This window comes from Hemiscyllium ocellatum, chromosome 35 (genome assembly GCF_020745735.1).
Source record: "Hemiscyllium ocellatum isolate sHemOce1 chromosome 35, sHemOce1.pat.X.cur, whole genome shotgun sequence".
In the NCBI taxonomy this organism is placed as follows: Eukaryota; Metazoa; Chordata; class Chondrichthyes; order Orectolobiformes; family Hemiscylliidae; genus Hemiscyllium; species Hemiscyllium ocellatum.
Window position 1 is genome coordinate 27,151,183 of NC_083435.1, and position 12,202 is coordinate 27,163,384.

A 12,202-nucleotide genomic window follows, 5' to 3' on the forward strand; every position below is an offset into this window, starting at 1 on the left:
TGAAAGATCTCCGTAGTTGGTAATAAAACAATTGAATCAAAACAATCAAAGCCATTCATTTATAAATGAATCCGTGCTTTTTTCCGATTTAAACGATGATGTCTCAATACTGCTGTCAAGTATACATCGGGTTCTTCTTTAGAATGACAGAATCTTTGATTGATATGGTTCAAAAAAGGTCCCTTAGGCTCAATGAGTCTGCATCACAAATAAAAACAAACATCTGGACGATCGACAACTCAACTGCGCATCCAAATACCTTTTAAAGTTTTCTCACTCAAATATATTCTCAGGCAATGTAGTGCCAACTCCCATTGATATAGCAATGAATTTTCTTTCATCAAATCTCCTCCACGCCTTGTGCAATTTGCCTGAAATCTACACTGCCTCGCTATCCATCCTTAAACAAGGAGAACAGCTGCAATACCTGTCAATGCACCTCATAGTGTTGAATACATCAATTTGATCCTCTCATAGCTTCTTTTGCTCAAACGAAAGCTGCATGAGCAAATCTAGACCCTCTTCATAGCTAAATTACTCCATCAGTGGTGACATCATGGTGAGCCTAGTCTGCGCGCTTCCAGTGCAATCATATGCTATCCAGTGCATCATGATCGGAACTGCATAACGAACTTCAACTGTCGCCTAACCACAGTTCTGTACAACTGAAGCTTTAGCTCCTTGCTCTTATAAATCGTTAAGCTTTCGCAGCACTGCTTCTCCTTCCAATAGACGAAGAAGCAGTGCCTGAAAATTTGTGGTTTTAAATAAACCTGGTGGACCACATCCCTGTATCGCATGACTTCTGAAATTGTCCACCTACTTCCACCAATGGCAACTCCACATTATAAATCTATACTGTGAAGAGAAATGTCTCATATGTCTTCTTAACTGCCCAATTGACCATTCCTGCTACTTCCTGCTTGCTCCCTCATTTATTGGGGATATCCTTGCCACTTCTCTGGACAATGTGTAAAAGTTTCAAACATCCTGACCGTTAGCACAATGCAATCACCTTGAGGCAGTTCTACACACACTTGTTAAACCTTTAGTTACCAATTGGGGTCCTTTCGATTGTGTCATAATGAGCAAATTTAAACAGAGTTCTTGTCTGCCCTTTGTCACAATGCTTCCCTCATTCATTGTCTCAACTGCGATATTTTCACTACAGTTTAAACGTAATTTACTGAACAGAATGGCTTCATTTGGTGGCCAGTATTTATCATGGGTATAGTATTGCCTCTGAGTCCGTCCCATGCATAGACGTGAATAAAGGATCTCATCCGATGTTGTCTGAAACATTATGAGGAAGGCTATTCGACTAGCTGCGTTCTCTTTTGGATAAGATGTCAAACGGGGAGGCTGACTGTGGCTTTAGAAGACGTGGCATGTCCCACGAGCATAATTTCGAAGAAGAGAGTTGTGAATATCGTTGCAGTCTTGAGGCCAAATTTTATCTCGAAATAATATCTAACTTTTTGCGACACGCCTGTGGACACAACCGTTGCTGTGTTTGCTTTTCTTCAGTACAGCAAAACTTTGGCACCAATGTCATTTATAATAGATTGCAATATCTTGAGGTAACAACAAGAGCTGCATGAATGTAAGTTTGCTTCCGATTCACTATCATAAGCTGTCCAGGTCTTCTTTATTGTTTTGAATTTATGTTCTCAGAGAGAAAGCTAATTCTAGTTAATGGATCTTTAAATGTTGGTGGCATAAAAAAGAAATCAATAATAACCCCATTGATGCAAATTAATGTATTGATCTTAATGGCTGTTTTGAATTAAATTTGAACTTCCATCCAAGATACAATCCCTTCATTTGTTGGTTGTTCCTTCCAACTTGACTGAAACTGCGTTGCCATATCCAGTCGGCAGCATTTTCAATATTGCAGTTTGCTTAAACCAAACATATGAAAAAGTTCTTATACATCGTGCCAAACAGCATAATCGTTCAAAAATCTGGAACAGGCAAAACACCAATCATAGCCAAAAAAACCAATCATGAGCACATGCTTGTAAAAAAAATTCCGAAGTGGGATGTGAATCTGTGAGTGGACAACATTTGCTGAATGACCCTGATTATGTAAAGTAAAAACAAATCTTGCTCTGAATTTATATTGGCAGGCTTCACAGCATAACACACTTACACTTACTTGTAGCTACATATACTGTTACCTGTGGCCCTTTTTGATTGCAGGCAACATGGAATTGGGTTCCTCTAATTTAACGAAATAGGTTAATCATTGGCACTAGTAGGAAAAGTAAATATTGCTGTGACTGTCACTTATAGAAATAGTTGAGGTATCAGAATTTTGACGTAAAGAACTGGGGAGAGGTGTTGCACAAGAAGATTTGGAACAGATATATAGATACAGACGGAGCTGGTAACGTGGAAGGAATAAAAGGACTGAACCAGTATCTTCTTGGTTACTTCCTCAAAAAAATCTGAAGGTATGTTGTAAGGCAAAATTTCCCTACCGCGAAAACATTCTGACTATCACCAATCATTCGTTGCCCCTCAAAACAATTTTGTCAGGAGTGGAGTGTTTCATATATAACGAGAGGCTTGAAAGACTGAATGTCTTTTTTACTGCTGTATACGATGTTGAGGGGGAACCTTATAGAGGTGTATCAAATCATGATGGGTATGGATAAAGTAAGTGATAGTTGTCTTTCAATTCGTTTGGGGCATTTCACGAATGGAGGCATATTTTTAAGGTAAGAAGAGAAGGGTTTAAATAAAGCAGATACGAGGGAAAACTTTTTTACACAGAGAGTGGTTCGTGAGTGGAATCAATTTCCAGAAGAAGTACTGAATGCAGGTACAGTTATCACGTTTAAAAACACTTTTAGATAAGTGCATGAATAAGAAATGTTTGGAGAGATAAGGATCATGCACAGGTCAGTGAGACGAGTTGAGTTTGTGTCTATATTCGGCATGGACTCATTGGACTCAAGGGTCTGTTTCCATTTTGCCTAACAGCCTGTCTTGATGAGTATTGGCTTGATGAGCAATACTTGTCTTGTCTGTTTTTGCAGGATGTCCCCACTTTATAGTCCGATTGAAAACAATTTCCGATAGTAGCAGTACTGAGACACATTGTTTTGCCGTCATCCGTCCTACACGAACCCTTTTACCTTTACCAAATTCATTCACCTATTTTCTGCCCTTCTTTATTTCTGACTCCCCTATTCACCCGTATACACAATATTTATTTCAGTACATTCCTTCAAAAATAATTTCTTTCCCCCTTTTTCCAGTGTATAAAACACTACATGCAGGTGTCAGAGGGTTGATTTAAAGTATTCCCATTGATGATTCCTCAACAACCGATCGTGATCAGAAATTCAGGTCTTGACTGAATTGGAAAAGTGATTTCTCATCTCTCAAGAATTTGAAGTTACAAATACAAAGATTAAGAACACATTAAATGTAATTTCAACACCAGATCAAGTGCTGAAACCAAAATGGAAAGAGAAATAATAATGGAGATTTTTTGTTCAGAGCTTGGAAAGACCTGAATTCGCTCACATATTCCCCTTTGCTTAAGTACCTCGAGTTTTGAATCTCGATGCCTTCAGCTCGATCTCAGTGTCAAACATTGTTTTATGAAGACATATTGAACAGTTTTCATCAAATAACTCCGTAGTTTAGAAAAATGATCAGAGATCTAAATGAGATATAGAAGATGCTAAAGGCGATTGACAAACTTAATGCTTTCCCCCCTTTTGTGGCAATACAGAATTAGAGAATATAGTGTGATAGATTTCAGACAGAGATGAGGAGGAATTACTTCTCTCAAAGTGACATAAACCTGTGGAAGTCACCATCCCCGAGGGCTGCGATGGCACTGAGTTAATTTAAGGAAGCGGCAGATTTTATTTAGTAATGAGTTAAAGGGCCTTGGCTTGCAGGCAGGAAAATGGAGTTCAGGCCAAATTGAGATCAACTATGATTGTATCAAATGATGGAACAAACTTGAAGAACTGAAATTCCTACTTCAGTTCCAACTCTTCATGCTCTTACATCTGTCGTTGTGGTGGGGCATGCAGTTGATGAGAAAGCAGTTATGCAGTTCTCTGTGTTACTGAAGCTGCGCACCGTGCTGTTGGTCATGCTAGTTTTGTGAATCTGAGCCAAGGTCGAATACGCAACTGGCTTGGATATCGAAGTGAAAGGATGAAAATTGTAAGAAATTAGTGTCTTGCTGGAAAGGCATGACATTCTGAATACACAAAATGCATTCCATTGAGTTTGCAATCCCCTATAAAGCAGTGTTGTCTATGAATATATATGACTTTATGCACTTTGACAAAAGAAAACAGTTCCCTTTCATCAATTTTACGAAAGAGCACTTGCCTCATTAGCAATGATGAGAGCCGACAGCAGTGAAAGCCCTGAGCTGGGAAATAAAGGTTTGCATCGTGATGAGTGTAATAATTAAATTCAGCAATGGACCATGCAAAAATAAAATTTCCTGAGGTTTTCTATTCCACGTAGGTTGTCTCAAACAGGATGGGAACATTTAAACAAACAAGTACACTCTTCTCTTCACGTAACGTGTCACAACTCTGGAGTTATCCCCTGCCAGCTTTAGCTTCACCGGTTATTTTCTCTGACTTTTCCAGTACCTGCACCATTTTGATATTCTTCAGGTTTCTCGAGAGTTGGAATGTTTGAGCATAAGGCCAACATGTGCTTGGAAATTGGCTCATGTCACTCTCTTCTATCTGTAAACGTGTGAATACACGTTGTTTCCTGGACAGCTTTTTGTTAATTAGTTTACATGGGCCACAATTGGACATGCTACATGCCAAAAAATAATATCGTGATCAGCACTGAAACTGCAAACAGACGCCAACCAATGTCCATGTATCAAGTACCTGCATCGTGAATTCTCAGTTGAGTCAGCATTTTTGATAATAGTTTGGAAAGAATCGTACTCAGCACTTTTGTGTTCCACTTTACAGTGCGGAGAAGTTTTTGTATCTACATTATAGAAAACTGTGTTTTGCAATTGAAAACTGGAAAAGTAGTACACCCCTTGTGCAATAATCAGCGGTCATCCCGAAAAACAGAACGAAAGTGTTTCTATCCTCAAATGACTCATGCAGTAAAATGCATTCAGTCAAAGAGCAGCACGCATGGGAAAATGTTCTAGTACAAATAATTTTGAGGAATTGTTTAAAGCTGATATGCATAAGAAATTCATTAGAGGAAGAAGTTTGTTATATTGTCAACAAAAGAGATTTGAATACAAATTATGAGACGATCGGTGGAACTAAATACTGTTTCGAATAGAAGTTATCCTTTTCCTTCAAATTCATTTCTCAAAAGCATATGAATTGCAGCTGCTCAAATGGGCTTGTTAAAAATGCTCTCATCAGAATCACAATGTCCTTTTTATCTGATTTGGTTGAATTCGGGAAGATTCATTACCTTTTCCAGTGGCAGAAAACGGATCTGCCAATATATTCAGTTGCAATACGTCACATTTATTTATACTGGAGATAGAGTATAGGATCTGCTCCAGATAGAAGGGAAATTGAACTTTGCATTGTTGCTCAAGTTAAACCTCAAAGCTAGTGGAGATATACAGCAAAAGCTCACCCTCATCAAACACAGTAGAAGTTTAGTTACTGTTTCACTTTATTAAAGAGGGTTGCAAAGTGAACATTCTTCAACAAAATTTCTTACACGTCGTTTCAGTTTAATCATGTATACTTTCTAATATAAAATATACGAGTAAAATGTGAGGTCTGCAGATGCTGGAGATCAGAGCTGAAAATGTGTTGCTGGTTAAAGCACAGCAGTTTAGGCGGCATCCAAGGAACAGGAAATTCGATGTTTCGGGCCAGAGCCCTTCATCAGGAATGAGGAGAGGGTGCCTGGCAGACTAAGATAAAAGGTAGGGAGGAGGGAATTGGGGGAGAGGCGATGGAGATGTGATAGGTGGAAGGAGGTCAAGGTGAGGGTGATAGGCCGGAGTTGGGTGGGGCGGAGAGGTCAGGAAGAGGATTGCAGGTTAGGAGGGCGGTGTTGAGTTCAAGGAAATCGACTGAGACAAGGTGGGGGGAGGGGAAATGAGGAAACTGGAGAAATCTGAGTTCATCCCTTGTGGTTGGAGGGTTCCCAGGCGGAAGATGAGGCGCTCTTCCTCCAACCGTCGTGTTGTTATGTTCTGGCAATGAAGGAGTCCAAGGACCTGCATGTCTTCGGTGGAGTGGGAGGGAGAATTAAAGTGCTGAGCCACGGGGTGGTTGGTTGGTTGGTCCGGGCGTCCCAGAGCTGTTCCCTGAAGCGTTCGGCAAGTAGACGGCCCATCTCCCCAGTATAGAAGATATGGAAGGATCCGCCACAAATTCACCTGCACCTCCACACACATCATCTATTGCATCCGCTGCACCCAATGTGGCCTTGTCTGTATTGGGGAAATGGGCCGCCTACTTGCAGAACGCTTCAGGGAACACCTCTGGGACGCCCGGACCAACCAACCCAACCACCCCGTGGCTCAGCACTTTAACTCTCCCTCCCACTACACCGAAGACATGCAGGTCCTTTGACTCCTCCATCGCCAGAACATAACAACACGATGGTTGGAGGAAGAGCGCCTCATCTTCCGCCTGGGAACCCTCCAACCACAAGGGATGAACTCAGATTTCTCCAGTTTCCTCATTTCTCCTTCCCCCACCTCGTCTCAGTCGATTCCCTTGAACTCAGCACCGCCCTCCTAACCTGCAATCCTCTTACTGACCTCTCCGCCCCACCCCACTCCGGCCTATCACCCTCACCTTGACCTCCTTCCACCTATCACATCTCCAAGTCCCTCCTCCCTACCTTTTATCTTAGCCTGCCTGGCACCCTCTCCTCATTCCTGATGAAGGGCTCTGGCCCGAAACGTCGATTTCCTGTTCCTTGGATGCTGCCTAACCTGCTATGCTTTAACCAGCAACACATTTTCAGCTAATATAAAATATAGACATTTTAACAATAGATATTACCAGTTCGTTGGATACAATTATTGCATATTGAACGTAAAAATCTGTACTTGACTCACAATCCAAATGGGCTTGCAATTTACTTGCATTGTTAAATGGAACTTACGGAGATGTCTGCTATATTTTATTCTTACTGAGATCCCATTTTGTCACTTTTTTTTGCTTGCACTAACACAGGAGCAGATGCTTGGACATTTTCTTGAAGGTCTCAATGCAAAATGCGAAGCGGTCTGTGTTATGGGAGTATTGATAAAACAGAACTAGTATCCAATGTTCCAAACAGTGCTGTGGACATATATTGAGCAGAAGGTATCCGTGAGAACATTGACGTTGTATGAAGTCCTTGTAGGTATAAAGGCCAGGAGAATTGCCAGGGTGGTCCGAGTTAACTATTTTTATTCGTATAACAGCACTAACTGACCGCTTGGCATGCGTTCTGGTCACATTCATAATGTTGTCTGTTATTCTGCTCTCTCTCCCATTCCCATTCTTGATATTCGTATCGGATATTTTTCATATTTTGATGTCACTGTCAACATTATTTTGAAGTTTGCTGAAAATATTTATTGAAGAGCGTGTCAAGTTGCCTAACCTGAAATAGTGAAATGCAACTAAACATTCGTGCTCATTTGTGCAGCATCTTCATTGTTCGCAATTGATGAAGCCAGGTTGAGACAGCCAGACCCTTTCCAGAGCAACGTCTTTTTTCCTTGAGTAAAGCGGCGAGGAGAGATGGTAGAGAGAAGGCTGCAGTGTAAGTCAGTTTTTCCCACTTAGAAATTGCCTGACCTCGAGAGTCGGGCCTCAATTTTGAACAGAGAAGCGAGGAGAGCGGGCGGACAGAAGCAAAAGCTGCCGGGTAAGTCAAAGTTTCGCACTTCAAAATAGACTCACCTCCAGAGCTGCCTGGAAGTTTTTAAGTTGGTAGGATCTCCCTCCCACTCACCTCCTCTGACCTTACTAAGGTAAATTTTCAGGTTTTCCTTTTTTTTCCTTTTTTCAGATTAGCGGGTTTATGGCTGATAGGGCAGTTGCATGTTCCTCATGCAGAATGTGGCAGATGAGAGACATGGCGCATGCCTCTGCCAACCATAGCTGCGGGAAGTGCGCCCAACTCCAGGTCCTCGAAAACCATATTGTAGAATGGAAGGTTTAAAAAAAGGTTAGAGAAAGAAATTGTGAATAGTGGTTAGTTAATTATTCGCTGAAATACTTTAAGAATTAAAGTTGTTAATTTTACTTTATATTGTTCTTGCCCACGAGAATTTTTACAGATTACTGAACTGGGCAAATCTTTTCAGTGTTGCTGGTTTTAAAATAAACAAGAAAGTTTGCCCCGTGTCATAACATTGAGTGGCATTGCCAAATTATCTCAAAAGACTTTAAGTCCAGTAGTCCAATTGTGTTTATTAAAATACTTTTGTGCTCTTCAAGAAAACAAAACTCAGAAGTGTAGGATATTATCAGACGTTTGACTGATTCTTCTAAGTTCATGCATTACCAGTATAAGTTCAAGTAGTAGACTGAGAAACCCAAAAATATAAGCAAGTTCAGAAAAAGACTATATGCAGCCATGTGAATACCAGCTCATGTCATCATCCCAGATAACTTCTCGGCCAGGTCCAACTGTTAAGAGAAACCAACAAAGGTCTAGGAGAGACAGGGATCTGTATAAAATGTTGAGTGTTCAATTTTGATGTTGTGACTTTCAAATTTCTGGCAGTGACATATTAATGAAGACTGAGCAACACTTATAGTTTTTCTGTTGATATAATTCGGTTATTTTATGAGAAGTGTTGAATACCACATGATAAGATTTTTGTTTCTTTTTAAAGCTAAAAAATAAACAATGCGACATTTAGGACAACAGAAATTTTACCTGAAGCTCTTTCTATGAAATGTATATTGAAAATGTTTGTTGCTGTATATTTAATGGTTCTGTTTATGTGTGCTTCTTTTCAGAGAGAATATGTAATAGTGATCAAATCTCTGTCATCTAACTGTTAATTGGCCTTTAAACATATTTGGAAGACAAAATACAGTAAGAAGTTGCAAACACAAATATCAATGAGGCACTTAGCGACATTAGAGAAAAATACCCGATCAAAGGGGAGTTAGCATAAGACGATAACAGAATAGAAAGTGAGTTGATTACTGAGAAACACAGTAAGATCAAACTATCTGTCTGAGAAGGTTGTCCTGCTGTCAGCATTGCAGGTTAATAGACTGTGAAGTGCACCACAGTCAGAAACACTGATAGTGAGGGAAGAGTTTCCTACGGTCTTAATCTCAGCAACTTAGTCAAGAAAGGGAGTCCTGTGGTCAGTAGGCTGTAAAGTCGTCTCCAATGTGTATCTCACACCATCACAGTGAACCAGTCTGGAAACAATATCTGCAGTCAGCTTCGCATAAACCGCCAGGGATGTGTATCCCGCGGTCAGCGTCACAGTGAATCATTCAGAAAACATTTTACGAATTGAGATTCACAGCAAAATAGTCTGGGAACAATTTCCTACAGTGAACATCACAGCAAAATAGTATAAAAATGTATGAGAAAGTAATGCCATGCAAATGGGAGGAATGAATGGGTAATGTACAGTAAGGTGCGTTTATATGCTATTCTCAACAATTGCAGTTTTTAAGATATTTGTTTTGAGCTTTCAGTTTTTCAGAACAACTGTGCAGCAATGTGGAGAAGAAGGTCCTCGAGGTTTTGACTTTATTTGATTTCAAGGACAAAGTAAAATTTTGACTGAGAGGGGTAAGTCATGGAAAGCCCTGGCGGCTTGTCCTTCTTCATGTTAGGAATAGTTCCATTTCTGGGCATCGAAAGGTGTGCCAAAAATATCTGAACGTGCAGCCCATCCTAGTACGAGTTTCAGAGCTGACACAGGCGTTGAGGAAAATGAGGCATATTACTAATTCTGAGAGTATGGTGAATAATGCCTGCAGAGAGGTTGTCACTATGCATGCTAAAACGTCTGCATTCAGGGTAGGACCTTTGCAAATTCCTGATTTCACGGGACACTTCAGCCTCCCATTCTTATGTAATGGCAAATAGCAAGATTCTGAGGTTTTCTGAGTCTTTCATAGTATTTACAGGTTGTCTGACATAAAAAACAAAGCAAAAAAAAACAAAGTGTACTGGTAATGGTCGAAACTAGGAATCAAGGAGTGCTGGATTAACAATTTAGGAATTTACATTCAAATGACATCATGGCAGATGGGAGAACATCAACTTATTTCAATATTACTCTCATATCCCTGCAACTGCCATCGATTGTGATAAAAGTGACTAGTTTCACGACGTTCTTTAGGAATGGAATCTATAATTGGTACCTCGTCTGCAATCTCCAGCACTTTGTTTCACATCTAACTACAATCTCCAAGTGCCTGCAAATTGATTTCATACAAGAACATTTACAGTGTGTTAACAAGTTACGACTTTGCAATGTGCCAATAAAATGGATGAATTTTTATCATCCAAATGTGCACCAGAGACAATTAACGACATTTTAAATATCATATCTGTTGAAACAAAAAGGAAACAGCTAATTTTCACAAAGCAAGTGTCTGCAAGAATTTCTGTGACAATGCCATTTTTTGTGGTGGTGGGAGCGAGGGGAGGAATTAATCATTGTATAGTAGAACAAAAGCCAGATCTTCATCGAAACAGTAGTGTGGAAAGTTTTGCCTCACCAACGCAGGACAACTATATCACGATTTTGGCATCTCATTAAAAAGAGATATTTTCAACAATGCAGCAATCCATTTGCATTGCCATTTCAACAGCACAGAATATTCTCGTCGTCTTCCACCCAAAATTTCAATGCTGCCTCATTCCTAACCCTAACTACGACATACAGATTGATCTTCTACTATAGCAGAGCTTCTTCCTGCACTAATCCCAGTCAGTACTGCCAGTGATTTTGTCATTACTGCCCCACAAACAGTGCCCCAGAAATGTCCTTCACCGATCTTTCTGCTGGGCTCCAGCAATGTAACCCACCATCAAATCTTAATGAGATGGAGAACAATGTATTCTATGAGGTTGCATTGCAGTTTTATAACCAGTTTTTCAGGAAGAAACAGCAACATTTGAAACAATTGCTGAAAGACTCGTTACTGTATAACAGGACATTATTGGTGAGAAAACTGACAGAATAAATGCAACATTGTTCCTAACGATGCCACGCAAAACAATCATAGATGTCAAAATATTTTGAATTTACTCAGCTTACCTTACATATAACTTTACGTTTTTAACTTCTCATGATCTCCTCTTACATTCTCCCTTCGTATGAAAGACCTATCTGCTTTGAGATACTGCGTATCATGGAGGTAGTGGGCAGCTGTTTACTGTTCATCAGTGCAACAGTATCGAGATGTGGAGAAGAGCCCAAGAGTTATTGAAGTTATTTGATTTTAAGGATAAACTATGATTTTGACTGAAAGGGGCAAGTTATGGTAGGCCCAGGTGTCCTCTGCATACTCTATACTGCAATTCAGATACAGTTCTAGTGCTGGGGATTGGAAATTGCGTCGGAACTATCTCCAGCTGCAGCTCCTCCGAGCATGGCTTTCAGAGCTGGAACACTGGTTGGAAACAATGCGGTACATCGGTGATTTTAAGAATATGGTGGACAGTGCCTGAAGAGAGGCAGTCGCTCAGGAGGCTAAAACGCCAGTTGTCGGGGTAGGACATTTGACAGGCGGTGCAGGAGTACAAATCGGCCGCTAATTCCCATCTCACCAGGCCAGTTCAGCTTTCCATTTGTGTGTAACAGTCCTCAGCAAGACGAAGTGATATTCTGTGTTGATTTCTTATGCACTAATTCTTTCATAGTATTCACAGGCTGTTCTACCCACGAAGAAAATAAAGTGGTGCAATGACAATAGACTTGTCTACGAATCAATGAATGCCAGATTAGCAATCGAACAAATTGCATTCAAACTTCACCAAGGCAGGTTGGGGAACATCAATTCATTTAAATACAAGTCTTTGAAATGGGAACTCTGCAACTGCCATTGGTTACTTCAAAAGTCATTTGATTCACAACATCCTTTGAGGAAGGGAATCTGCAGTATTTACCTCGTGTGCAATATATCACACTTGGTTTGACATCGAACTACATTCTGAAATTGCCTTGCAAGTGATTCGACATCAGAGCATTTAGGGTGGGATAACATGTTATTTC